Here is a 9,491-nt window from a genome sequence, read left to right as displayed (position 1 = left end):
TTATAAGCAGTCTATGATTGATTTTGGAATGTTATTGTAAATTGACAGCAAACAAACCACTATCTAATAATGTCAATGATTATTTTGAAAAACTTCTACAATGTTGTTACATTGTTAGACCGCTGAAAAAGCTACAGTGTTGCAATGATAAAAGCGAATAAGTTACAAGGAATCGTAGAAAGGAGAGCTATTCAAATAAAGATCGCATTGTTTCGTTTATCTGCATTTCCCAATAACGCTTCCCTTAGCTGCTATTTATAGAGCGGAACCAAGTTATTTATTAGATATCATAGCCTATGTTATACGATGAAATATGTCAAAACACAACCTTGAGAATCTATGTATACATGCCTGCATATAACTATCTACATAGGCTACATAGACATTTTAGAATAAAAGTTATTTATGTCACTTTTATTTTGAAAACTGTGACTGGAACTGTGAAAATCGTCGTTGGTGCTTTTGTTTTGAAAGTTAGAATAAAAAGAACGACATAGGTCGCGCTGATTCGATTTATTTTGAAATGGTACAGGAAGCCCCCTTATTAACCACAGCGTGGTGATTGATGGCAGCTAGCTCGCACCCCTCCCGTCTCCTGTGTCGACAGCAGATCCTCCTCCAGCCTCTTTAAACTGCTTTCACCGCCACACAAAACGACATTTTGGGGGTTCGGTCTCAAGCTCTTCGTCCTCACACCCCTCGTATCTCCCTGTATGTTTCGGAGGATATTTCTTTTCTAACGTAGCGTTTGGAATCGAAACCAAACACAGACGGAGCTGTGTTTTAGGCTACTTCAGTGGGCGGATAAAGCGGAGGAGGGCATCCGGGCCTGGCTGCTCCGGAGAGTTGGCTTGAAACCAGGGAATTCACCATTTTCAGGTAAATTGGCTCAAATTGTCATTTCTGGATGCACACAGCCTGTCCGATAATGGACTCCGTGCCGTTACGTTTTGTCCGACCGCTTAGGACGAAGACTGAACAGTGGTGTGTGGAAATGTCAACACAGAGGAAACGGCAGCTGAAGAACAATTCAGCCAGACTCTAGCTATTCATCATATTTAACAGCTACCGTATCGTAACCCTCTACAGTTGGGACTGTTATGTAAGCGCCTCGCACATATTTAAAACATAAAATCTCTTATTTTGTTATATCGGGTGCAAATAGTAGTCTGGTTTGTTTACCTAACGTAGGCTATGTATTGACAGCACCCCCCTACACACACCTGCGACATGAACCCTATTGTAAAATGTATAAATGTGTACATTTAATATTGTAGAAAGATCACAGACAAACTGCTAGGATACAATTTGAGTGCCAACGTAAATTATAATTATGCCTATTGAAATTAAGAAGAACATTACTGCGTTATTGTGATTTCTGGGCAAGCATTTTGTTGACACCAATAATGCAGGAATCCGAATGCATTGCCTAAGCTAAAAAAAAAAAAAAAAGTAAATGTAACACTGTAGGACACTTTTCAAGCAATATTAAACATCTTCATTATTAATCTTTGCCTACAGTCACAGATTCATGGTGCCCACACCAAGACTAGGTTACTTTTTAACAGGGAGAGTTATTTTTTCAGATTTTTTTTCAGTTACATTTTTACAGTGGAAATGTGGATATTTGATTACCTCTAGCATCTGTTTGTATTTTGACATACCTTTTCCTGATATGACATAATATAAATCTATGAACATTTTAAACTTTTGTCTGCTGTTGGAGGTGCCTTTTAGTTCTGCTTGTGCCACATTCAATGCATATGTGGAAAAATGGAAGAACCAGCTGAGGACATTTCCTCCTGCTGACTTGAAAGCATCCTTTTGCTTGACACAATACCCTCCTTTGAAATGATTTGTGTTCATGAATTTAAAATGACTTGAAAATGACTGTGACTTTGAAATGATTTTTGTTTTGATTGTTGTTTTACCAGTTTTTGCGAGTTCCGTCGAGAAGATGCTTTTGCGATTTGTAACTCGAGATGGAAAATAAGGTTGCACACCATGACTTTAAATTACCTAGACATACAGGATCTATGTTTTTTTTGTCACTTATGAGTGTATGGTAAATCCGAAACAACCCAAATGCACCATTCTGTTGTCACCCTGGAAACAGTGAGATATTAGGCTAAGTGAATTGTTGTTAGATCAACTCTCTACATTCCTAAACACATCTAAAAATGCTTCATATTCCATTTTACAGATATTATTAGAGTTAGTGTGTACTAGGCAGTTGTCAATCATATCATAAAAGCATCATATCATCACTGTATGAATCAATAGCAGATGATATCCGGTCATATCGACCACCTATGATTCATTTCTGCAGTAAAGCATCCGTGATGCATTTAGCCTCTTTAACACTTCCTGTTTGACCTGGATTTACTTCCACTGTCCTTCATCTGGAACAACTGGCCGCTCATTTGTGTGTGAGTGTGTATGAGTGTGTGTGTGTATTGACCCACATACAAATCTAGGCTGTTGGCTGTGAGAGTGATACACCCCCCAGAGAACAAAGTAATTACCCTGGCAGTCCCCTCCCCATGTCTGTGGGCCCTATAGCAGCACTTGTATTGATCTGTCTCTGCATTATGTCGCATTACAGCAGGAACATGAGAACTGAGAGCGTGTGCTGTAAATATAACACACTCACATACACACACCCTTTCTCACTTTTTTTCCTGGGACTGACGGATGAGAATAGGTACAGTAAAGCCAGCTGTCTCCTAGCTGATTTACGTTTTGAGATGTGTGATTGGTTCCAGTTTGAGAAATTTAAAGTGCTGCCATGTGACTTGTCAGTGATTGGTTTGAAACTTCCTGTTGGAGCAAAGGAGTCGGAGCAGGAGTCAGAGGGAGAGTTTTGGGTGAAACGGGGCGAGCAGTCTCGTTAGCAAAAGGGATCGCTTTTTAGAAAGATGGATGCAATCTGGGTAGAGGCTCAAAGTCAACTCATTCTTCATTGGCTGTTAAAAGGGGCATGCTACCAATTTAATGAATACATTTATTTGAGCTCAGTTTACTAGCCATGCCGAGTACATTTCAACCTGTAAAAATAGCCTTCTGTGGTTCTGGAAGAGGTTTCCAAAGTCTGATAAAGTAACCCTGACATTCGGGTTGTCTCGGCTTGGGCTTGGGGACTGCAAACTTATAGTCTTGGCCTCCCCCTCTGCTGCTTTGATTTTGACTATTCATTTTTTAAACCGTGCCCCAACCGTATGGAAGTCCAGTGCTAAGTCATTGGTGGGGCCCTTAAACTGAAGAGACAGGAACGGATATCAGACTTGTTAAAAAAAAAAAAAAATCTGTGAAATGCGGTTGATGACATTGCAGTGTGCTGAGCCAAACAGCTTGCTGTCAGCTGAAATGCTGTGATGTCCCACGCTGTAGCGGTTTGTCTAAGGCTGGGGAGCCAGTCAGAATCAGGTGGGCATGTCGGAAGAACCAGAGCAACTTTAAAGTGGTCACCATATTACTGAAACTTATTGTTAGCATGTTATAGCTCAACATAACTGAATTATAAAGTACAAGCATTAAGTTATAAAATGTTTCTCTACTTGGGCTGACAAAAAAAAAACATCATCTGTGGTGCAATGCATGGTGATATCCCAGCATGCTTTGCAGCAGTCTGACTGCTCTTACTCATGAGCAGCCTCCAAAACACTGTTGCTATTGACAACCAGGCCAGCAGCTTGCACTCTCTCTTTCTCCCGTTTATATAACTCCAACTTGTGCAATGTTTTATTGATCAGAGAGAGGTGTGTGTGTGTGTGTGTGTGTGTGTGTGTGTGTGTGTGTGTGTGTGTGTGTGTGTGTGTGTGTGTGTGTGTGTGTGTGTGTGTGTGTGTGTGTGTGTGTGTTTCTACATGTGCACATCTCTTTGTGTTTGTTCTGTGTTTGTGTGCGTGCTCTTTCAGTGCGTTTTATATCATCTTGTGTGTTTGTGGGTGTGTCTTTGTGAACATGTATGCCTCTTCATATGTTTGAGTAAAAATGTTTGCAAGAGTGTGTGTTGGAATGTGTTTAAGTGAATGCAACACTGTATAAAAGCATTGTGTGTGTGTGTGTGTGTGTGTGTGTAGCCCAATAAGATCGTACTCCCCTTCTCTTTTTTCATCATTCATTGTTTCACCTGAGGAAGAACGGAACATGTGAAAAACCGTAGAATGTAACTACATCTGAGAGGAGGATTTGCTAACAGCCCCTGGGGCTGATGGGAAATGTCTTCCTGCCACTGCACTGGCACAGGGTGGGCATTATGTAGGTGAAGTAGTAATTATTGGGCTTTTTTGGGGTCGGACTAATTCTAGGGCTCCAGAATGAATACAATTAGTGTGGGCTGGGTGCAGCAAGAACACACAATTACACACACACACACACACACACACACACACACACACACACACACACACACACACACTAATGAGGGAAGTTATGTGAGCCATGCAAGGAATCTGAAGTGCTGCAAGTCCATTCTTTTTGTCTCTCACTCTCAGAGCTTTTTCTAGCTCGAAAAAGTAGCAGTAGGCCATGCTGCATTAAACGTGTGTGTGTGTGTGTGTGTGTGTGTGTGTGTGTGAGAGAGAGTGAGTGAGTGAGTGATTTTATAGTGAAACAAAGCCAGCTAATAATATTTGTGTGGTCATCTTGTATGAATGTTATTGGGTGTCAGAAGGCATGTGTGGTCAACTATGTGTGTCACATAGTTGTGTAAGAGAATGGACGAGTGTGTTAGCCTTGTCTTTGTTCTCTCTCTCTCTCACACACACATACACACACACACACACACACACACACACACACACACACACACACACACACACACACACACACACACACAACCTGTCCAATTGCACCCAGGATAAACTATCCCATCATGCTTTGCCAGGTGTGTGTGTATGGAGGGTTTAGTTGGGTGGCTGACATTGGCTCATAATCTGAAGAATAACCAAGGGCATTGTTTGTTAGAGCAGCATCACAGGGATTAGATTATGCACACAGACACATGCAGAGGTCACACTTTAAAATAAACAGACCTGCAGTTCATTCATGAACTCACTTTCCCTCATGTGGTGAGCACTCACTGTCAAACTCAAGTGTAGTGAAGATGCTAAAATATTCATCAAACACAGATACACACACACACACACACACAGGATCTGGATCTGAACACACTCCGTTTCTTCTTTATTTTTCTTCTGTTCTTAAAATGGACTAAATAATACCAGTCAATGTTATTTAAGAACATGTTGTTATGCTGATGATTTCCCTCTTGCAAAATATTTGATTAATCCTATGTGTGCATAATCCGATTATTCAACATTTCACCTAATGAACCCAAAGTAACCTTAGCTTGACTTAATCCAAAACTCTAAACTGGTTGCTTGAGGAAATACAGCACAGACCACAATGGCCTTATGTTGTTAAAATATTTATACTCCTTTCACTTCAAGATAGGACTGAACGATTTAAGGGAAACCTCTAATTACGATTTTTTTTCTGACCACAATTGCTGTTTAGATTGCACTAACTTCAAACAAACTCCAGGCCTGTATTGGTGGTCTGCATAATATATGTACATAAAATGATTTTCACAATACGATATTCTAAAAGTAGATTTTATGTGCACACCAACACACAAACGCACAAATAAGTGGCACAGTGTCAGTGCCAAGTACAGTCAGACGTAGTTGTCATTCTGCTGTTCAGTACATCCCGTCCTACACAACTCTTACCATCTGCCTGCTTCTCTAAAACTATTTTCCTAACCTGTCTCACATAATCATAACAATGACAAATTGTTCCATGTGCAGTTGAGTATGGTTGACTTCCCAGTGAAATTGAGTTTTTAGAGGATGTTGTATGGTTTTTACTGTAGTTGAACCTGTGAGCTCTGGGATTTTTAAGACCGACTGTGTGACCCTGTTCTGACTGCCCTCTCTTACTTTGCTGCCTCCTCTTACTTCTGTCAGTATAAAAGTGAGTTTCCTCTTTAATCTCAAGTACGAATCTCTAATTATCCCTTTTTCTCCCCGGCGGGTTAATCATTGCCTCACAGACAGGCGCTATCTGCAATCAGTGCCAACAAAGAGCATCGAAAGTTCACAGGAAACAGTCACGAAAATACGATCCCTCACGAAGCCCAGAGAGAAAATGGTCAGGCCTTGTCGCTTTTTAGCCATTTGAAATGAATTCTTTTGCAGACATGTTGCTGTAATAGGGGGAGGTTCCCAATGTTCCTCGGAGGTTTTATGTTTCTCAAGCTCATCACCGTATTAGCACCGGTAAGCATCTCATTCATCATTATCTGAAAGGTCGGATCAATATGGAGGTCAGTATTGCTTGGTGCGTTTACACTAATAATCCGGTCTTATCAGATTAAAGCAGCACTCCTACATGTGCAGTGATAGGCTGAACAGACTAAGAAACTACAACAACTCTGACTTTATCAACAGAAAGTCCATGGATGAAGAGATTAGAATACAGTTCTACGCTGTTTGACAGGAGATCTCTGGGAAGCACACCACTGCCGTGAGCACACGGCATCAAAGATAGAAATCCAGTAAACAGCCATCCCCTCATGAATGTTGGAGTGAGGCAGAGGAATATAAAATTGGCTCCATCATGTTTCTTGATCATCCGCTGCAGGGAAATAGAAAGAGGAGTTAGCTGGTCCTTTGTATAGCGAGAATGTGCGGTGTGATTAAAAAAAAAAAAAATAATAATAATAGCAAAACAGATTTGAGACGCATCATTCGCTGTTTTGGGAAAAGACAATAAGTTCCACAATAATTGCACACGCAGTGAGATACTGAAATTCGACAGTACCATAGATTGATAGGAATTCAATGGACTTTTGCCCCTGGCTGGTTTCAGGAGACAGTTTGGTAAATACACGTATTCACTTTCTTGCTGTCTGTCTGTACAGTAAATATGAAGCTACAATATGAAGCTACCAGTAGCAGGTTAACTTGCATTAACACAAAGAATGGAAATCGAGATACACAGCTACGAGGGGTTATGTGCCAGCCTATTTCTTGGCTGGGCACAGTCGGCTCGATGGTGTTTTAAGCCCCCAACGTCGACTTCAAGGCAGCGCTACGACGTCGACTTCAAGGCACCTAACCCTAAGGGCCTTTTTACAGTCACCGCAGCCAAGCACGCGCGACTGTGACGTCAAAATGATGTAGATCTCGCTGGCGCGCCAGGATTTTGAGTATGCGACCAGAGGTCGTGCACCACTCTATTTTTTCAGCGCCGCGCGACAAAGTGGAAACGGGAAGCATGGACGAGTTCGAGGGTAACCGGATGCCAGGACTCTCAGAGTGACTGCAAGTCTCTCTTGTAAACTTACTGGGTGAAGATGAGTTCTTTTATGGTGAATGAAAGGCTTGATCCGACCAAGTAGGTCATCGAATCAAATCGAAGCATTGACGTCAATGCTGCTGCCAGTTCTGCCGTTGTTTACCTTTTTCTTCTTCTTCTTCTAGTCTGTAGAAAGAGCAGAGTCAGTACCCTTTCCTCATTAGCGCCACCTCTGTTCAGGAGAAGACTGCAACTAGTGTCGCGACCACCACGCACGAGTATAAACAGTTACGGCGCTCCCATGACGTCACATTGGCGCTCGACAGGTCAGCAGGGCAGCTTTTGTTAAGAAAATAATGCAACATCTGAGAATGTTGACTGATTTTGTCAAATGAATACAGGGTTTTGTAGAAAGGCATGCTAAATACTTCTCAAAGTAAGGCATCAAAAAGTGTTTTGACATCTCTATGGAAACTCAGGTATCATATTGACTCATTAGTATAGAAAAAATGCAAACGATACCTAGCTGTAGACATTAAAGCAGCCATATTATGCTCATTTTCAGGTTCATAATTGTATTTTAAGGTTGTACCAGAATAGGTTTACATGGTTTAATTTTCAAAAAACACCATATTTGTGTTGTACTGCAGTGCTCTATCTCACTGCTGCAGATCCTCTTTTCACCTGGTCTCTGTTTTAGCTACAGAGTGAGACCTCTTTTCTTCTTCTTCTTCTGTACTATCTTTGATTGCACTGCACATGCCCAGTAGCTCAGATGTAGATCATGTCAGCTAGCTAGCTCCATAGACGGTAAAAGAAAGGCTGTTTCTACAACTTTTGTCAGTTACAAGGCAGGATTAGCTGGGAGACTTCTAAATGAGGGCGCACATGTAAGTAGTTCTTTTGTAGATTATGGTGAACTTGTGTGTGTTGTAGCAGTGCTTTGCTATTGAGAACGAGGTAGCATGCTAGCGTTAGCATGCTAGCGTTAGCATGCTAGCGTTAGCCATAGCGTTAGCATGCTAACGCTACGAGCTAATGGTTGCGGTTAGCCTGCTCGTTTCGGCTTGTGACGTCACAAGCCGTGCCGATTTTGAACAGCTCACCCAGAGACTGAAGGCAGGACACATTCAGAAACCGTATCTCACTCTAAACAGCATGGATGGATTTTTTTCAAAGTTTGTATGAGTGTGGAAGCACCAGAGACACAACATAACACCCCAAATCCCAGAAAAAGTGATTTTTTCATAATATGGGCACTTTAAAGATATTGTGTGCGATGGACAAACATGCATGTTGGAAATTAACATTAATTGTTTCTGTTTTCATAAACTCCAGCAATCGGCAATGCCAGGTTCAATAAAGCTGTGTGCGTCACAGCACCTGAAGTAGGCACAAAGGTATTCTGTGGCCAGCAAATGTCTGATGTAATGAATCTATGGGAAATGTTGCATGTGTTTGTGTGCATTTGTCTCGGGCTGGGACGCCCCACCTGGCTTGGCACGAAGACAGGAAAGAGCCCAGGCCACTGTTGGATGGTGTGAGACACACACACACACACACACACACACACACACACACACACACACACACACACACACACACAAAACAGGGCACCTCAGGGAGTGAAGTGAACACCTGTTCCCAGAGGCCTCGGGGCGAATGGAGATGGATTTGTAGACCGTGATCAGGGGAGTGGTGGGGCGTGACAAAGAGGATGCACGATGGAAAGCCATAAAACAGACAGCAAAGGAGGAGGAGAGTTGATAATAGAGAGAGGGAGGTTAAAGTCATGTTCCGTTGTGTAAGACGCCTGCCCCCTGAATACACTGTGAAAAAGCCCGGTCTCGGGAGACAACACAGGGGGCGTAAACGTCAAACAAACACTAGGGGGACAGGATAGGCACCAAAATAAAACAAACACGTTCCAGCCAATCATTGACAAGATGGTTGGGGGAGGGGGTGGGGGTTAGTGACAGTTACACGTGCGGTATACTAGCCGCAGCCGAGGTGGCGCGCGCGAATGTGGCGTCAAAATGACGTAGATCTCGCTGCCGCGCCCGGATCTATACACCTTTTTATTTTTTTTCAGCGGCACACGACAAAGCGGAAACAGGAAGCATGAACGAGCTCAAGAGCAACCGGATGCCAGGACTCTGAGTGACTGAGTTCTTTTATGGTGAATG

General features: G+C 42.3%; 1 protein-coding gene across 1 annotated transcript in view; it reads left to right on the top strand.

Moving 5' to 3' along the window:
• Positions 1-530: 530 nt before the first annotated feature.
• cdk17 (cyclin-dependent kinase 17) overlaps positions 531-9,491 on the top strand; it is a 54,807-nt gene continuing 45,846 nt past the window's right edge. The window contains exon 1 of the mRNA XM_031306257.2: positions 531-879. The gene's annotated coding sequence lies outside the window, so the exon portion shown is untranslated. The remainder of the gene's footprint in view (positions 880-9,491) is intronic.

Source organism: Sander lucioperca, chromosome 20 (genome assembly GCF_008315115.2).
Source record: "Sander lucioperca isolate FBNREF2018 chromosome 20, SLUC_FBN_1.2, whole genome shotgun sequence".
Lineage (NCBI taxonomy): Eukaryota > Metazoa > Chordata > Actinopteri > Perciformes > Percidae > Sander > Sander lucioperca.
This window is presented reverse-complemented; position numbering and strand designations above follow the sequence as displayed.